The 20,311-nt window shown below is 38.5% G+C and overlaps 1 long non-coding RNA gene across 8 annotated transcripts in view; it reads right to left on the minus strand.

Annotated features, from left to right (window-relative positions):
- Positions 1-20,311, minus strand: part of LOC115290805 — an 89,241-nt gene that overhangs the window by 19,211 nt on the left and 49,719 nt on the right. Inside the window, exon 3 of one of the 8 annotated variants that reach the window (XR_003908219.1) lies at positions 8,664-8,847. The exons of the other annotated variants lie outside the window; for them this stretch is intronic. This is a non-coding gene — a long non-coding RNA (uncharacterized LOC115290805). The remainder of the gene's footprint in view (positions 1-8,663; positions 8,848-20,311) is intronic. 8 annotated transcript variants of the gene reach the window in all.

The following is a 20,311-nucleotide window of genomic DNA, read 5'->3' on the forward strand; positions in this document are numbered from 1 at the left end:
AAACAAAAAATCCCAAAAACCATTAGGCAAGGAAATGGAGGAATCTGGAGTTGGACAGGAAAAAGTTTTAATACCAGAATGGGTCTTCAGAGAGTTAAAAAAAAAAAAAAATAGAGTCTACAACAATGAGGACAAAAAGAACCTCACAAAACTATCAGTTATACTGCCATTTAGGAAGACAAATTTGGGGCCCCTGGGTGGCTCAGTCGGTTAAGCCTCCGGCTTCGGCTCTGGTCAGATCTCACATTCGTGGGTTCGAGCCCCGCGTCAGGCTCTGTGCTGACAGCTCAGAGCCTGGAGCCTGCTTCCCGTTCTGTGTCTCCTTCTCTCTCTGCCCCTCCCCCTCTCATGCTCTGTCTCTCTCTGTAGCAAAAAAATAAATAAAAACATTTGAAAAAAAAAGAAGACAAATTTGTTTACTTTGGAATTTATCTTCTAATTTCTGAAATGTTGTGGATATGTAAGAAAAGATTGTCATTTTTTAAAACTATGTTAATTCATTTTCCTGATATCCTGATAGATTAAACCAAACACATTTTATAAGAAAAAAAAACTAAAAAGAAAGCAGCAGCTTCACAATAATTTGTGGACAGTCCCTCTTTTTTGCCTTTATTTCTGATAGAAGACAACCCAATTAAACAGAGTGATTAAACCTGATGTTTCTGATAATGTCCACAATGTATAAAGTTAGATTCATTTGTATTTCACTTTTGTTTTTAAAATTAGTTTAGCTTCTCAAATAATGTATTCCCAATTTATGAACTCAAATAGCACAAAATATTTCTGATAAATGCCTACCATTGCTGTTACTTTCCAAAAAGTATTATCATTTCGATGTGTCCCTACAACATCCTCTATTAGTAAGACTAGAAATATTTGGTTCATCTTCCAGAAGGAAAAAAACAAAAGTAAAAAGGATTAAGAGTCTTTAAATTACTACAGTGAAACAAATCTTCTGACATCTACTCTAAGACACTTTCCTCTCCATAAATCAGTGCATCTAAACAACAAAAATGTCTTTTACACTAAAGCACAATTATGTTCTATTTTCTTCCTTTTGGAAACTATAAAATAGCAGTGTTGTAGGGGAACAAAGGCAGAAAGAAATGTAGATAAAATTAAGCTTCCTTATAAGCTCCAGCCCATTGACAGATACCTGAGGCAGGCATTGAAGGACATTCCTTCAGGAACTCCGATAGTCTTTAAGTTAATGCTTTGCTAGAGAGGAAAGCAAACTTAGCTTGACAATAGCGAGGCCTCCAGGATCCTGGGGGTCTTCTTTAGCATATGAAAGTCCTCTTGGAACTTTCCCGGAGTCCTTTCCTCCCCCAACTCCCAAGTCACTCCTCACAATCCTAGGGCAGCTTTCTGTCCAAGCGTCTCGCCTCTGTGCTATAAGAAAACTACCTTTTCGCACCAAAGACATCTCAAGAATTCTTTCTTAGCCATCAGCTTCAAACTCCAGTATTTCCACATCAGCAGCAGACAACATACTCAGAGAAAGGAAAATGGGCTACATGAGATGAGAAACAATGTCCCACGTTCGTCTCTCAAAGCAGTGGTCCTGAGAGACAAAGATGGCACAAAATGGAGAAGCTAGGTAGATCCCAGTTTCAACTGTGGATTGCTCCGGCATTTTGGTTTTAGAATAGTAAAGCCCGAATCTTTTAGTTAGAAGGAATCTAAGGTCACCTAGTCCAGACTTTCACCAGTGCTGGAATCCCAAGTCTATTAAGTGGTTTATTTAGAGCTTTTGCTTAAAAATCTCAGAGGACAAAAAGGCTGCTTCTTTGGAAAATAATCTCTTCCATTTCAGAGCGGCTCTGTTGGAAATCATTGTGGTCCTATACAATTTAGGAAAAATAGAAAAATATTACATTAATTACTTCAAGTAAAGGCCAGCCCATTTGTTCTTTTATTGTCCAATAGTAAGAAGTTCCAAGGTCACGAATCTCCAGTGGTTTGTTATTCTGGTGGCTCAACATCAAAGGCCTAGGCTCTTTTACTTTTTTCACTGTCATTAGCAAGCTGGTTTAGCTCTCCTTATGGTTTCATAATGGCTCCCAACATTCCAGGCTTCACATGCAGATATAATAATGTCCAGTGTAAAAAAGATAATTTCTTCCCTTCTGTATCTTTTTATCAGAGAGGAATATCTGTGTCTGTCCCTAGCACACATCTTATTGGCCAGAACTACACTTGATCAGTCACTGGTGAGGAAAATGAGTTCATTGTGATTGAAAATAATCATCATTTGCCCCACCTGGAGCTGGGGTTTGCCTCTCTTGACAAAGCTATCAAGAAAGGGTAGATTACTTAAACAAAATAAAAATTCTCTTAGGAGGAAGGGCCAAGGAAAGGGCAGAGAGAGTTCTAGGTGATTCAACATCTGCTGTGGGTACATGGCCTCAAAATCTGATTTTTCAGCAATTTCTACTCCAATCTCTAGATTTTTTTTTTAGTAATTTTTAAAAAATTTATTCATTTTGAGAGAGAGAAAGCATGAGCAGGGGAAGTAGAGAGAGGAGAGAGTGAGAATCCCAAGCAGACTCTGCACTGCCAGGGTGGAGCCTGATTCAGGCTCAAACTCAGGAACCGGAAGATCATGACCTGAGCTGAAGTTGGATGCTTAACTGAGGCCACCCAAGATCTAATTGGAGAAATCCTTATACTTAATGGCACGCAAACTCTATATATGCAACAAAAAACCAAAAAACAAACAAACAAAAGTGCTGTGTGTTCTCATCCTCAATCCTAAATTCCTGTCGAGGTTAAATACTCTCATTTTGGTGAACTGCTCGACATAGATGACTTTGTATCTCTCTACATGTTTTTACCAGCTGGATCACTAATGTCGCTCATAAAATGCCCAGGACCCTCTTAAAATGTTTGGTACCAGTACAATGAGACTAATGATCTCCCACATTCTATCAGTGCCATGTAACACACTCTGTTAAGAAACTTAAGAAAAATTCACTCTGTTGCTTCTCTGGTACCCTCCTCCTGACTTCCAATAAACTTGCTGGAAACTATAAATAAACCTCTTTGTGTTCTATATACCTAAACTTTGGTATTTGTAAAGATAACATAGTGCAAAACTCTCCACTTAATTATCCTATACTTCACCTTATTTGCAGCCTATCTTTCCATCATAAGCAGCTGTTGAACTTTTTTAAATTCTAAAAACTACTGTTTACCATTTTCCGAGTTTTCAATCACAGAAATTCAAACTTAAGAAAAATTCACCCATGTTTACTTCTCAGCTTTGCAGAAGCAGGGCTATGTCACCTTAGGGAAACATCTTATTCTCACAAGAGGCCGTCTGGGATTGCATTAACTTCTTGAATTTCCAAAATCTAAAGACTAACAAGGTGAGCAATATGTTAAGTGTACTGAAAAGAGTCATTTCCCAGGAATGGACTGACTTCCTATGAACTAAGACCAGAATGTCAATTCAGAAGTGTTAAGTGAAAATTAGGACAGCGAAGGAACGGAGGGAAATTAAGAGTTCTGTGGCCAATAATGTCTTCCCACCTACCCACCCCTGTCCACAGACAAACCATATTGGAAATCAATATATAGTCCAAAGAAACCAGATCATTGAATCATTTGAGCAAATCATTAGAGCAAATTCTAATTCTTTCCATGTGGGCCAAATTATAATTGAATGTTGTTTAGTGAGCAGAGAAATCAAAGCAAAATCACCAGTTTTCTAACATATATTTAACAGTATCAGGGTAAATGGTCTCATGTATCATTCTCTAAACAGAGTACTGTGGCTGGTACTTGAATAAACACTTAAAATCGGCTTGGTTACCTGAGGAAGAAACTTCCTTCTTGACAGTCCTACTTCTTAATTAATTGCAATGCAACTCCATCAAGCTATGATCTAGTGCAGATGACCTGGAGGTTGGTCTATCTTAAGGCCTAGGAGTCATTTCCATTTGAGTTCAAAGCCTACTCCTTCTGGAGACCCTAAAGGAGAATGCTTTGCCTCTTTCAGCTTCTAGAGACTGCATGCATTCAAGGGCTCAAGGCCCTTTGCTCCATGTTCAAAGCTAACATCATCAGATCTCTCTCCTGGCTCCCTCTTTTTACTTACAATGTGATTACATTGGCACAACTAGGTAATCCAGGATAATCACCCCATCTCTAAATCCTTAACCTAATCACATCTGCAAAGTCTCTTTTGGAATGAGAGGTAACATATTTATAGTTCTGGGGGTTAGGATGTGACATCACTGGAAGATCACGGTTCTGCCCACTACAGAGGTGGTGTACTCTAGTTTTACCACTGATCTTGTTTTAATGTTTATTTTTGAGAGGGGGGGGGGGAGAGGGAGAGAGAGAGAGAGAGAGAGAGAGAGAGAGAGAGAGAGAGAGAGAGAGACAGCACATGCTAGCAGGCAAGGTACAGAGAGGGAGACACAGAATCGAAAGCAGGCTCTGTGCTGACAGCAGAGACCAATACAGGGCTCAAACTCATGAGCTACGAAATCATGACCTGAGCTGAAATCGCACACTTAACTGACTGAGCCACCCAGGTGCCCTACTACCACTGATTATATGTTAAGCGGTTTATATTTGGTGAAAAAATTTCATTTTACCTTGAAACTTCAATATTGTTAATTGGGAGGAACACAGCTATTTCCATGTTCATACTAAAATTAGACTGCATTTTCTATTTCAGTTTTCACATACAAAATGGCAGGCTTTGATTCATCAATGGAGAGGAAAAAATCTAAGAGGTAGGCAATCATTAAAACCCTCAAGGCTATATGAATTAATACGAGACAAATTAAACTAATAAGGTATATGTAAAGGCCAAGTCCAACACCTCCTCAACCTTCAAATCAGGGATCCTACTACAATTTCATTCTCCCTACCCCATTCTCATCCTCACACCCCAAGTTAGGTCTCATAGAGTGTTGTTATAGTCACTCCCCTCTCTCATCTCATGGTACTTGGCTAGCAAAAACCCAACACTCCTTTGTACAACTTTGTCTACTTCATACCAGCCCAAGGACAGTTTAGCATTGGTAGGAGAAAACCCCCACCACTCGTCTCAAATGGGCCCTTTACAGCTGCCCTCTAATCAAACTACGTTTCCTTAATCCAGGTGATATTTTTCCCCACATAATTATTTAGCATCCTCTCTCTGAAACCCTGTACCCCCTTCCTCCCCAATCCTCATTCCCAGCTGCTTCCTTTTTCACTCAGCAAACAGAACATCCATCAGGTCCCACCTTATCATCTACCTACTGGCTTCAAAGTACACCCTTATGCGCTCCTTTCCCTCTTGTTAGTCTGGATAATTCACAATTGCTTTGCTCTACTTGTGATCACGTCCCGTTTCTTACCAACTCAACACTGCAGTTCTAGCAATCCTTCCCTCCTGCTTCATCAAATTTTTCCTCTCTTGTGGATCATTTCCATAAGCATACAAACAGGTCTGTAATTTTTCCCATTACACTCACCGCCCCCAACCACTTCCCTCCACCTTCTCCTAAGCTCAAAACCAAGTGCTCACCCTCAACATAAAGCAAAAACTTCTCATCAAGGTCATCAATAATTTTTACATGGCTAAATTCAGTAGTCATCAATGCTTGGTCCTTATATTACCTGACCTAGACATCAAATTGTCTTCTATGAAACACCAACACTCAATCATGCCAGCACCTTGATCTTGGACTCTCAGCCTCCAGAACTATGAGAAATAAATTTCTTTTGTTTATAAGCTACCCAGTCAGTGGTATTTTGTTATAGCAGCCCGAAAGGATAACAGCTAGACTTATTTTTTAAATTATGGTTCATGGTTTACGTTATTGTCCCCCCCCTTTTAAAATAATGTAAAATTTACACCTAGTGAAATTAAACAGACCTCTGGTTTCAATTCAATTACATACACCCGTGTAATCAAGACCCCAATCAAGACAGAACTCTTCTAACCTTGGGCTATTATGAGTAAAGCAGTTATAAACATTCTTATCCAAGTGTTTTTGTGGATATATGGGTTCCTCAGGTATGTACCTACAGCAAAGTGCTCTGTAATAGGATAGAAACATGCACATGCATATTTATAGCAGTACTCCTCACAATTGCCAAGAGGTGGAAACAGTCAATGTCCATCAACAGATAAATGGTTAAATAAAACATGGTGCATCCATATAACAGATTGTTATTCAGACATAAAAAGAAATTAAGTATTAAGACATGTTACAATGTGGATGAACCTGGGAAACATTATGATAAGTGAAAGAAATCAGACATTAAAGATGACACTTTCATGAAATATTCAGAATACGTAAATCCATAGAGACAGAATGCAAATTAGTGGTTGCCAGGTGCTGAGGGGAAGGAAAAATAAGAAGCAATTGCTTAATGGGTAGCTGTTTTCTTTCAGGGTGATAAAAATGTTTTGGACCTCAACAGAGGTGATGATTGTTGCTCACTACTGTGAATGTAACAGATTCCACCGAACTGTTCACCATGATATGCTCAGGGTATATACATTTCACTTCAATAAATAAATACATAAACCCACACGAAATGTTTTATTTTTTGAAACAGAACAGCATTCCAACAATTCAGAATAACACAAAATCCAGCGTTAACACCATCGTATGTGTGACTTGGCTTATTTCACTGAAGTATGTAGTCTGGAGTAAGTTATTTCAGCTCTACAGGCTTCATAGTTTTTTCATGTGTAAAATGAAGACACTTGACTAGACTAGTGTGAGGGTCAACTGAGAAAACGAAACACTGTAAAGTGTATTAAAAAAATTATATTAGTACCAGGTAGAGGATATGCTCAGACCGGGAGGGCCACAGGTAAATACAGGCATTGTATTCTCAGAGAGGCAGCTAGAACTATTTTGAGCAGCTAGTCTTGTAGGCATGGGGAGAGAGAATCCAAGTGAAGGCATATCAGCAAAGTGTCCACTGTTGGCTTCTATAATGACCTGGCTTGTCAAGGGTCATACTTAGATTATCCTTAGCCCAGGTCAATGATTCAACATTGCACTCAAGACTGGGTTCAAATATGGGGCACCTGGGTGGCTCAGTTGGTTAAGCATCCGGCTTTGGCTCAGGTCATGATCTCACGGTTCGTGGGTTCGAGCCCCACATCAGGCTGTGTGCTGACAGGTAGCCCAGACCTTGGAGCCTGCTTCAGATTCTGTATCTTTCTCTCTCTGACCCTCCTCTGCTCATGCTGTCTCTCTCTGTCTCTCAAAAATAAATAAAAGACACTAAAAATTAAAAAAAAAAAGTACTGGGTTCAAACTTACTATAAAGTGAGAGGGGGCTGAAGAAAGATTGCAGTAAAGAAAAAAGGCTACTTTCCTGAAGCCACAAGTTTAAGATCTCCAAGTGCTCAGGAGTTAAAACAGGGCACCAGTCAAGTAGGCCGTCTCAAAGTGTAATCCCAAGTAACACAGGGTAATAAGCCAGTCTGACTACAGTAATTTGCTTATGTCTTACACAAGGAAAAACACTACCCAACATATAATTAGCAATGTAGAGGTAGCCTTAAAATTTCATGTGTAACAGCTACCAAATTTACAAATATTGATTAAAACGGCTACCACTTAAGCAACTCCATGACAGGTTCTGTGCAACGGAGTTTACAAATATTATCTGCATTCCTTACAACAACCAAGTAAGATGGCTGTTTGAACCCCCATTTTGCCAAGCAACCTGTGCTGAACCAAAGTAATCAGAGGCAACTCTGGGACTTGATGTGGGATGGGGCTGACTCTGAAGCCCATGCTCCATTCATCATACCCTGCCGTCTCCCAGCCCCAGAAAAAACTCTAAGGTCCTAATTCCTAAGGTTCCAAATTCTATTGAATACAACTTCAGAAGGTATATGATTAACTGTAAGTTTTACTGTTCAAGATAAATCCGATTCTAAACATTGGGGAGCACTAGTTAGACAAAGGAGATTAATTCTATAGTACAGTCATATTGTCTGTAATTAGTTGAGGTGAAATTGTTGGTTCAGGGCTTGTCTGGACTTGAAGGGTCACAATTAGACCGTGCCCCCAGGGAAACCTGGAAGGGCTAAATCATTGAAGAATTCAAAAACAGAGCCCATATCTAGAACAATGCTTTGCATGTCTGCAGACCCATGAGCCTCACACAAGTAAAGGAATAAACATACAGAAACACCAGAGTTGTCACTTTAAGATTTAGTTTATGTGGTTCACCGTCCACTTTCTAATGTAGCTGCCATTTTTCTCCCCCCCGCCCCCACATACACTACTCTCATTTCAGAAGAAAGGAAAAGACAGGCTATAAAGACATCTTCAAACACGCAAGCAGAAAAAGCAAGCCCCCCAGGAGAGGAAAAGAAATCAAGCTGGCTCTGACTTCTCCACAGCAGCCAAGCACAGCAACACTCCATGTGAGAGGCAATGGAGTAAACCTCTATCTAATTTTGAGACAAAGCATGACCCAAGAACGTTAAAACCTATTTTTCAAGAGCTCATCTGAAGCTTAAAGGTCACACCAGCTTAAAATATGACAGATCACAAAGAGTCTGATACCCAGAAGTCCCTCTTGTGAACATTTCCTTCACCTTCCTGTGCTTAAAGCTGCATCTGGTCATCTGACAACACAGCTTCTCCTGCAAGGCTGTCTTCCTCCCACATGCCACATACCTGAGCCCTTTTGGGGCAATCTGTCTCTTGACGATCTCGATGCCACTTCTTTTCTTTCTACTGTCACACATCCCAGGCTCTTTGAAGATCCTGTCATCAGACTTGACCATCACGAAGAAAATCTCAACATATTCCAAAAGAAACACCAACACAAGCCGAATTTGCCAACCAAACTGCAAGGGAACTGGAAATTAACAACGAAGGCCTAGTCAAAGACCACTCTCTGCTTGGCAATATAGAGCACCTCTTCTAATTCAAGAGGATAAAAAATGGAGTCTCTTAAACTAAAAATGAACTAGTATTTTTGATTAGAAATAAATAGTGCAAAGAGGACTACAGCCCAAATACACGTGTAGGTACCTTTTAGGAGTTCACATTACAGTGAACACATGAAGTGACTGAAAATTATTACGATTATCTAAAATTTCTATGCTTTCCAGCACTGCTTTGATTTGTGAGGTAGTAATGCTGAGTTACCAGGTGGAACGCACATTGGGAAACTTGTCCAGGGGCTCTGGCTTACAAGCACCGCACCGTGAGGAGCTCCGGCCGCAACGCCACTTTGCCACTACACTAAGGGGCTGAGTGTCCTGTGCATCAGCTGTTGAACTGCTCGGAGTCTCAGTTTCTGCAGCTACAAAAATTAGGAGAATGGTCTAAATGATCTCCAATGTCTCTTCTCACTTTCAGAACTAGATCATTCTACCTACGGGAGCTCTTCCTGTTAACCTCTTTTGAAAGCAAGCTTTTGTGTAACACATTTTCCTGCTCTACAACAGGGCACACACATTTACCTTTTCTTAATGACAATCACCCTAATGAATATTTCCTATTGTGCCCTGTGGTTTAAAACAGATATCACAATTCAAAAGCAAGAATAAGACAAATTTCTGGGGTGCCAGGGGGACTCAATTGGTTGAGCATCTGACTCTTGATTTCAGCCCAGGCCATAATCTCAGTTTGTGGGTTCGAGCCCCATATCAGGTTCTCTGCTGACAGCATGGAGCCTCCATGGGATTCTTGGTCCCCCTCCCCAACACTCTGTCTCTCTCTCAAAAATAAATATACATTTAAAAAAGAAGAAGATAAATTTTTGCCTTAAAGGAGTAGTTCCTTTCCATTTGCTGAGTGATTTCTCAATTAATAGGATAGATTGGCAGGAGGAGGGAGGGCAGCATCTCTTCTTTCTGTAGAAAATACTCCTGGTGTTCAAAGCTGAAAGCTTTATCACTGCACTCATGTTTTCCAAATCAGGTAAAAATGTGATTTTCACTGTTCCACTAATGGAACTTTTACGAAACTCTTATCATCAAACATTTCTTGAGTGGTTTCTCTTTGGCTTAAAATGACATCAAATGTACAGAGATCTGCCCTTCCATTTCTTCAGGAAAACCACTAGCTGTTCACACCATCGCTTCTGTAAGAGTTAACTAACTCTAGAATTTAATGAGAATATTCATGGGACAAGGCCAAACATTAAATACTATTTTTAAAACGGTTACACATAGGGGTGCCTGGGTGGCTTAGTCAGTTAAGCACCTGACTTCAGCTCAGGTCATGGTCTCAGGGTTGCAGAGTTTGGGCCCCGCATCTGGCTCTGGGCTGACAGCTCAGAGCCTGGAGCCTGCTTTGGATTCTGTGTCTCCCTCTCTCTCTCCTACTCCCCCACTCATGCTCTGTCTCTCAAAAATAAATACACATTGGAAAAAAAATTTTTAGTAAAAAGGTTACACATATTTAGAGTCAAATGCCATTTAAGTTACATGCTTAATTCAACCTGACTTTTAATTTATCCTAAATCTGTTAGTTTTGGATTTTGTATTTGTGTCTAATCAATGTGAAAAGGAGAACAGGGAAATGAGCGGGGGGGCGGGGGGGATGTTTTCTGTCTAACCAAGTCAACCGTCTTACAGGATGATCCTTCCCATTTTTCTGCCAGTTCACAATAAATGAGAAAACAATTCAATTTTCAACTTAAAAAATACTCACCTATTTAATTATAAAAGAGATGAAGGAAAGGGAAATCTGAGATAAAAAGCTCAAATGTCAATTGGAATTCTCGGTTCTAAATTGCATGGGAAGTCCCTGATCATATCCCTGATCATATTTCTTACATAAGACATCTGACAATAAAGTAGCAAAATTAATTCTTCAGAGCCACAGAAGAAGCAATGTCATTATATATTCAACACATATACTTCTAGAAAAACAAGTTAAGTCCTTTTTAATTCTAGAACCAAACTAGCACTTAACATTTAAGATAAAGTAAAACTACTTACTGATGGCTGGTTTCATTTCTCTCTTTATGGGTTGCTGTTAAACTGTTCACTCTCAGTTTCCAGTATAACTTTTTTTTTTTTTAAACATTTATTCATTATTGAGAGACAGAGTGTGAGCAAGGGAGGGGCAGAGAGAGAGAAAGGAAGACAAACAAACTGAAGCAGGCTCAGGATCCAAGGTGTCGGCACAGAGCTGGACGCGGGTTCAAACTCACGAACCATGAGATTATGACCTGAGACAAAGTCAGCTACTTAACCACCCAGGCACCCTCCAGTTTAACTTTTTAAAATGCTTCCAAAATGACATCTTTTTCAACAAATAATTAAAACTCATTTCCTCTTCACTTTGTTATTAAGATCTGAGTTTGAAGTTTTTAAGTTTCCCAATGAACAAGTCAATTAAGTGTTTGACTCTTGATTTCAGCTCAGGTCATGGTCTCATGGTTGTGTGGAGTCTGCTTAAGATTTTCTCCTTCTCCCTCTGCCCTTCTCCTGCTCACTCTCTCTCAAAAGTAAAACAAAATAGCATAGACTAAAACAAAAGTAAAATAAATCTTTTAGTGTCTCCTTTATAATCGGTTCTCATTCCTACCTACCTGAGATCTGCTTCTGACCCAACTCTACTCTGGGGACTGGCCTTACAAGTTGGTCACTGAGAACCTTGCACGGATCACTATGGATCTCATTCTTCAGACTAAGGTACAGACGGTGGGCCTTCCATCAGAAGCCATGGCACATCCAAAGTGAGGAGTAACTTGGAAGTAATGTGGAAGTGAGAAGGAAAGTTAGGGGCCTTCGTAAGGAACACTGGATCCGCATATGTGCACACCCACTAGACTCGTCAGAACACCAAACCTCAGACCCTTTTTATGTTCCACTTTACTGCAGCAATCTTTCCACAGAAATCTTATGGAAAAACACATGTTTCTAGATAGTAAATTCTGTTGTCCAACTACCTGAATTCTGAGTAGACCAAGAAATGATGTCATGATATCACACATAATGTAAGTATCTCTGATTAAACAGACATTTCCTGTTCCCTAAATCATCTACAGTCACTTTGTTTCATTTATTTTCAAGCACACCCTCTCTCTTGGCTTCTTCTTCAGCATGCCCCATTTCAAAGTATCCTCCATTTTAGGGTACCTGGGTGGCTCAGATGGTTTAAGTGTTCAACTCTTGGTTTTGGCTCACATCATGATCTTATTAGTTCATGAGACAGAGCCCACTGTCAGTGTGGAGCCGGCTTGGGATTCTCTTCCCCTCTCTCTCTGCCCTTCCCCCTCTGTGTGAGCATATGTGTGATCTCTCTCAAAATAAACAAACAAAAAAAAAGACAAAGTGTTTTCTATCTTAATTGCAAACAAAAACAAAAACTAGCCTCACAATTAATTTTTCATTTTGGTATCTCCAAAGCCCACAGGTGCTGGAGAGACATTCTTCAAAAAATATTCAAAAACTATCCATACTTCATGGGAAAAAATTCAAACAAACAAAAAGATCAACACTTTACACAATCAAAACTACAATGAGAAAGTATTTTCCACCAACCAAACTAGCAAAAATTTAAAACTTTTTGTTGGTAAAGCTGTTAAGAAATAGGCACCTTCTAACACTGTTGATTGAGAGTCCAAATTGATCTCCATTATGGTGGGCAACTTGCCAATATCTATCAAAATTGCACACACACACACTTTTTAACACAACCAGTAAACTTCTAGAAATTTATTCTATAAACTCTACATATGTGTGAAGATTAGATGTGTATACGTATATGTATACATGTGTGGCATACATAAGCAAATTATCACAGCAATGATTGCAAAAATTTTTTTTAAATGTAATTGTCTATTATAAAAAATATAGTAGTAAGATACTATTTTTAATATACACAAATGTATGCGTTTATGTATAAAAGGACAGGCAAACATTGGGCACCTCAAAGGGAAAAGATGAAAGAAAGCTTTTTACTATATATACTTGTTTACTTTTTAAGTTGTATGCTGTTAAACATTTCAAAAATACCTTTTAAATATTAGCTTTAGTTAGATCAAGAAGTTTTACTACGTTATTGTTTCCCATCATGCCTTCTATCTTACTATTTTGGTACTAGTTAAAAACCTAGGTTAAAAATTTCCTAAAAGGCTTTGTATTTTCATTTCAGTAAGCAATTTGTTTTGTTTTGTTTTATCCCTTTTTACTCCCCTTTATCCATTTCTACTCCCCACTCCCACCCTGGCCAACACACATACCTCTAGCAATCACTCTGTTATCTGTGGGCTTGGTTGTAATGTTTAATTTATATATATATATTTTTTTAGATTCCATATATGAGAGATCATATGGTATCTGTCATTGTCTCTTAACTTATTTCACTTAGCCTAATGCCCTTGGGGTCCATCCATCTTGTTGCAAATGGCAAGTTCCAGATTTAACTTTTTGAGGACAATCTCCATACTGTTTTCCGCAGTGGCCGTGCCAATTTACATTCCTACCAACAGTGCACAAAGGTTCCGTTTTCTACCTAGCCTTGCCAGCATTTGTTATTCTCTTGACTTTAAACAGGTGTAAGGTAGCAAATCTCACTGTGGTTTTGATTTGCATTTCCCTAATGATGAGTGATGTTGAGGACCTTTTCAAGTTTGTGTTGGCCATCTGGATGTCTTCTTTGGGAAAATGTCTATTCAGATCTTTTGTCCACTTTCTAATTCGAACTGTCTTGTTGTTTTGCTCTCACGTTGTAGGAGTTCTTTATATATTTTGGATATTAGCCCCTTATCAGATACATGATTTGCAAATACTTTTTCCCATTCAGTAGGCTGCCTTTTCATTTTGCGGATGGCTTCCTTCGCTGTGCAGAAGCTTTTCAGTTTGATATAGTCCCACTTATTTATTTTTGCTTTTAGTTTTAATGTCAAGATTCAAAACCTTAAAGCCAAGACCCATGTCAAAGAGGTCTTGAATAAGAAGCTAATTTTAAACTATTAACTTTAGTTAAATAATAAAATTGAACTATGTTTCTAAAAAATTTTCCATTTCCATATCATAAATTTAAAAATTCAATGTTTTCATCATGCCTTCTATTTGAGCCACCTCTCTCTTCCTTGTATCTTACTTATATCTTTCAAGTAAATTTCCATTCCTAAATCCACACACATGTTTCTACACAGAAATCTAAAAGAGGCATAATCCGGATGAAGAGCCTGCAAGAAACAGGAGAGAGTAGTTGTACTCTCTTATTAACAAACAGAGGAAGGCTGAGATGTCAAAGCTGTAAAAAATGAAAGACACTGAATAAAAAGAGATCACATAAATGCTCAATTCAATGTAATGTCAAGTCTTTAGAATTCTTTTTTCATTGAAATTATAGCTACTAATAAGGATTACCACAACAGAAAAGAAATCTCCAGGAGAAAGAATCTCTGAAGCAGGGTACTGTTACATAACTAGCATTATTTCCTAACACTGTTGATCCAATGAGCTCTATATTCTCTACATTCTAACTAATCCAGTGAATCTTAAAATTCAAAATTCCTGGGCCCCTCACACCTCCAGGGATTCTGGTTCAGGAGGTCTGAAGGGAGGTCCAAGAATCTGCATTTCTAACTCGCACCCAGGTGATGGGATGCTGCTGGTGTGAGGACCACACTTAGACAAGCACTGATCTTAATACAACCAAGTAATCTATATGGACACCACCTATCTTCACAATCAAAGTCTATGTATCACAGCCTCGGTGCTGGTTCCAGAGCTACTATGAAACTCTCTTCTACAGTCTACGATAATTTCCTCTCATCCAAACCTCTGATTCAAACTGCTGTCACACTTGCTAACCACCCAATATTCAACTTTTTCTCCATGCTTGGTTTCCGTTCCTATGTATCTCTTGGTAGACTTGTTGGTACTAGTCTCTGCCACTCACACTTCTGTCACGTGATGTGCAAGGGGAAAAAAGCCTTCCAATGGAAATGCCAGAAATAAATGCCCCAAGGACAAAACTCAGCTGGAGTCAGATGAAAGAGATTCAAGTTAAAAAGCAGGGTTAGATGTAAATATACACATTTTTGAGATCAAAAACCTCTGTAAGGAAGATGAGGAAAAGAAATTCATTTGACACCAATGTTATAATGAAGGGAAGTACTTAACTGCAAGTTATACCACAAACATATAAATATAACTGGCTTTAAAAATAAGCACACAAGGGAGAGGGTACACATGAGTACCAGGAATTGAAATTTAACTGCATATTCATTAAATAATGCTTTACAGCCTTTAGGCATCAGAATGAAGTATTACCATTACTATGTAACCAGCCAGGATCGTATTTGAACAGATCTATAAAAGCAAGGTGCCAGCTTCATGCAGAGCACCTCCTTGTGAGGCAAGCTGGAGGTGGACTAAAGCAATAAATCACAACTGTGAACTCTGTACCTAAACTCAGATCCTTGGGCCAAATGTGAACGTTATCGCTAGGATTCCCTTCCTGGAGAGGGGGCAAAAACTGAGGATTCCAACTTTTCCTCGGAAAGTACAAGGCTGAGAACAGACTCTGAATCGGAGAGGAATGGAACTTCCCTTAGATTTCTCCAGGAAGATTTAAAGAAGAACAAATGCTAGTACATTACAGGCTAAGGTTCAGCATGCATCTGAGTTCTGGAAGAACTATGTGCATAAGAATGGTCCAACCTTTCATGGGAAAAGCATTACAAATACGTAGGTAGCTGAGATACCCACTGCCCAAAACCCTCTGTGTCCTCAGTAGTCTGATTCCTTTTAAAACCAGTTACTTCCCAAGCTCAAAACATTACTAATTCTATGTCTCCTATTACATCATATACTTAATCAGATCATGTCATCTCCTATTTTAAAATCTAGTACTGACTTCCCTTTACTTATGGAATAAAGTCTGATTACTCTCACTTTCCCTATGTGGCCATTCATTACCTGGCCTCCTACCTTTCTGCCTGAACTTCTTCTCAAAAAGACCTCCTCCTCAAAGCACCTGTATTTCCCCCAAACAACTTCCTTTAGGCTTATACCTCTGTAGCTCTGCACAGGCTACTGTTCTATATAAATGTCCTTCATTACCACTCCCCTGGTTCCTGAGTCAAAGAATAAGAACTCCTACACTCAACATTCAAAACGGCCAAGCAATTTTTCCTTTATGAAGCCTTCCTTACCCACCACCCCAAGATGGCGCATGTGTGACCCCAAGCAACCTCCCTGCACTTTTTCCACCCAAATAGCTGAAGTACTTTATTTGTTTGCAACTAAACTTGTTAACAATATATAAGAAAAATGAGCAAAGAATAATGTTGCAGTTTTTGGTTACGTTTAAAAGTCAAAGATGTTCACTAATAAGGAATCTGCAAATATGAGTATGCCAGAAATTTCTCCAAGCCACCTTAGCAGAATGGTCTCTGAATATCACCTTACTTTTTGGAAGGAATTGGCATATGTTTGAATTAAACTCAGAAATTCTCAAAATAAGCTCTAATTAATAAAACTGTTCTATTCATACTAAAATAATTTCAGTAGAATGTTCCTTTCCAGAAACACTAAAGGAAACAAGGCATTCTGCAAAAATGTGGTCCTGAACAAGTAACATGTGAAAAATAAATGGACACTTAACTTCCACCGCCTCAAAACAGGAAAAAGATCTTGATGAAGAGAAAGATCTGCTTGTGGCAACCAGAAAGTTTTAAGGTCTTTCAAATTGTATAAAATGGACCTGCAAAAACGTTTAGTGTTCTCAGGATGCAAAGTTGGAGAGGAAATGTGATATCAAACCAGTTGCAAAAAGTGTACAGCAGCCATCCCTTGAGGTCAGACCTGATACCCAGACCTGCAAGAAGGCTTCAGGACACACAGCCTACAGGCCTTGTCCCATATGGTCGCATAATCTGATCATGTACGCATTTCACAAAAGATTCATATTGTTCTGCTTGTTTGGTATTGAGGATTTGCTCATACTCCTAAATTTTATCTTCAGAGTCTTTTAGGAGACACTCACATATTCCAACTTGGAGGGTAAATGTGGGCTGGTCCTTCTTCGTCCAGGAGGACACTGGAGCAGTAGGTGCTCTGGGTGCTGAGAAGTGTGGCTGACTTTTCAAAGCACCCCATGCTCCCTTCACAGAGTTTACCACAATGCCTATCCTAGTCTGCCCGGATTATCGTTTGTCCTGCACCTTTCCCACTCCAAATAACTTACAGGTCCTAAAGAAAAGGATTTTTGTCTTATCTTTGGCCAAAATTAGCAAAAATTAAAACATCTGAAACTATTACAAATTTAAGTAAGGATGTACAAAAATGGGTAGCCTCAGACACTGTTGGACAATTTGGCAACAACTGTTGTTAAGTGAAAAAACTAAACCCAGTGACTCATTTCTGTATCCTAGGCACAAAGGCAGGCATTCATTCAATGTGTGCTGTGTGACTAGTGGAATAATATCCTAGCTAGTGTTTTCATTCGTCAGAATTTTATGGAACCAAAACACAGAATTTGCACATTTTAATGTGCAAAACACAGAATGGAAACATCTTAATATTTTTTGAAAAGATACCATGGTCTTTTTCACTGTGAATATGAATGTAAATTGGTACAGTCTTCTATGAAGGCTATTTGAAATGCAGATCTTCCTCAGCTTATAATGGAGTTGTCCCCGATAAACTAACTATAAACTAAAAATATGGCGAGTCTGAAAATGCAAGTTATCCGCATGAAAACCACAAAAGGAGTGCCTGGCTGACTCAGTTGGGTAAGCATGTAACTCTGGATTTCGGCTCAGGTCATGAGCTTATGGTTCATGGAATTAAGTCCGGCATTGGGCTCTGAGAGCTGACAGAGGAGTCCATTCGGGTTTCTCTGTCCCATTCTCTCTGTGCCTCCCACACTCACACTCTTGGAGGCTTGTGCTCACTATGTCTCATAATAAGTAAATCAACATTTTTTTTAAAAACACAAAAGGAGGCAAGAGAGGAGAAAAACAATCTACACTAACCCCTACTTCAATAGTTGGAGAAAAATAACTTCCATAAAAATGAGCAACAGAAAGTACTAAAAGCAGATCCCAAAGTCATTATAAGAAAAAGATATTAAACAGCAAATACTCCAACGAAAGCACACCACACTAAAGCCCAATAAAAGTTATTAAGATGATATAAGGCATGAAAGAATGTAAGTCAGAATCTTCTTTTAATTCCGAAAAGAGAGGATAAAACTCAAGGAAAAAGAAAAACAACAAAAGAAAACGCCAGTTCAGAAATGAACATTACTGGGTCACCTGGCTGGCTCAGTTGGAAGAGCTGTGCGATTCTTGATCTTGGGGTTGTTGAGTTCAAGCCACATAGTGGGTGTAGAGATCATTTATAAATAAATAAATAAATAATTTTTTTTAAAAGAAATGAACATTATTTTAGAAGACAAGAGCAAATAAACACAAACATGCTTTCAGAGAAACAGGAAAAAAGAAAATGAAGAGATAAATAAAAATTAGGATACAACAGAAAATAACAAATATTAAAGATGGGTGAGGATATCTAACACAGGAAATAGGAGTCACTGACTAAAACAAGAAAGCAATAGAACTGAATACTGAAAACTATAATGCAAAAGATGTTTGCTTGAAAAAAATAATGTGAAGCTAAATACTGAAAGAATATACTATATATCTAAGACTACTAGCCCTGAATGACCAACACCAGAGATATTCTTTAAAAAAATTATTAGACTTCATTAAAAAATTTTTTTCTTAATGTTTATTTATTTTTGAGAGAAAGGCAAGAGTGCAAGCAGGGGAGAGGCAGAGAGAGAGACACACACACAGAATCCCAAGCAGGCTCCAGGGTCTGAGCTGTCTGCACAGAGCCTGATGTAGGGCTTGAACTCATGAACCATGAGATCATGACCTGAACTCAAGTCAGATGCTTAAGTGACTGAGCCTCCTAGGAACCCCCCAAAATTATTAGACTTTAAAGAAAACATTTTTGTACTTCTATGCAAAAGAGCACATGACTTATTATCATTGGACATTGCCAGCAATATTTTATACCAGAAGAAAACAAATATATATAAGATATTTACAAAAATGCAAACCAAGAATTTTATATCCAGCAAAACTAACAATCAAATATCAAGATGACACTATGTAAGAACCCTAGAAACATTTTCAACTTCTGGGGAATCTACTAGAGAATAAGTTTCAGAAAACTAAAATGATTACAAAGACATACAGAAAGAGAGATATAAGTATACGCTAGCTATATAGTTACTTGAAGAAGTAACATGGAGAGTTAAAAGCTTTGTAATATACTGACACAGTACAACTATTAAAACTTGAGGGGGAAAAAACAATTGGAAGAATGGGGAAACTATATGTAAGAAAAAAAAAAAAAGCCCAACAACTCTTCTATTTTGATTCCACAAGAGAAATAAAAGTCCTTATCTCCAAAGCCCTTTCTTTTTCATAATCTAGAAAACAGACAGCTAGGTTTCACAACAGAAATATGGGAGAAAACAAAAAAGAAAAAAAAGGAGTACTAGAAAAATGTCCCAAAACTAAAATGACTTTCTTTGCTGAAAACGCCATGAACCAGAACAAAAGATGAAAAGATCCACATTAAAGTACATTGGTATGAAATTTATTGGTAGAGGACATGCTCATCTACAAAGACCCATCAAATCTACCAAAAAAGTTACTGAAACAAATATATCAATACAAAATAATCAATTGTGTTTCCATAAACCAACAACAAACAATCAGAAATTGAAATTAATAACAATAGGGGCGCCTGGGTGGCTCAGTCGATTGAGCGTCTGGCTTCGGCTCAGGTCATGATCTCACAGGCCGTGGGTTCGAACTCCACGTCGGGCTCTGTGCTGACAGCTAGCTCAGAGCCTGGAGCCTGCTTCAGATTCTGTGTCTCCCTCTCTCTCTGACCCTCCCCTGCTCGCACTGTCTCTGTCTCTCAAAAATAAATAAAAAACATTAAAAAAAAAAAAGAAAAAAAAAGAAACACAATACCTTTAACAATAGTGTCAGAAAATATGAAACATTTAGAGAGAGTTCTGACAAGAGATACAAGAACATTATACTAAAAGCTACAAAATAATGCTGGGAGAAATTAAAGACCCCTAAATAAATGCAGCTATATGTCGTGTTCATGCATCAGAAGGTTCAATATTGTTAGTATTTCAATTCTTCCCAAACTGACATAGAAATTCAACACAATCCCAATAAAAATCCTCACCTACTGTTTTGTAGAAATTTACAAACCAACCCTAAAATGCAAATGAAAATGTAAAGAACCAAGAGCCAAAATAACTTTGAAAAGGAAGAACTTTTCTGTTGAGGACTTACAATGCAT

The sequence above is a fragment of the Suricata suricatta genome, chromosome 1 (genome assembly GCF_006229205.1).
Source record: "Suricata suricatta isolate VVHF042 chromosome 1, meerkat_22Aug2017_6uvM2_HiC, whole genome shotgun sequence".
NCBI lineage: Eukaryota > Metazoa > Chordata > Mammalia > Carnivora > Herpestidae > Suricata > Suricata suricatta.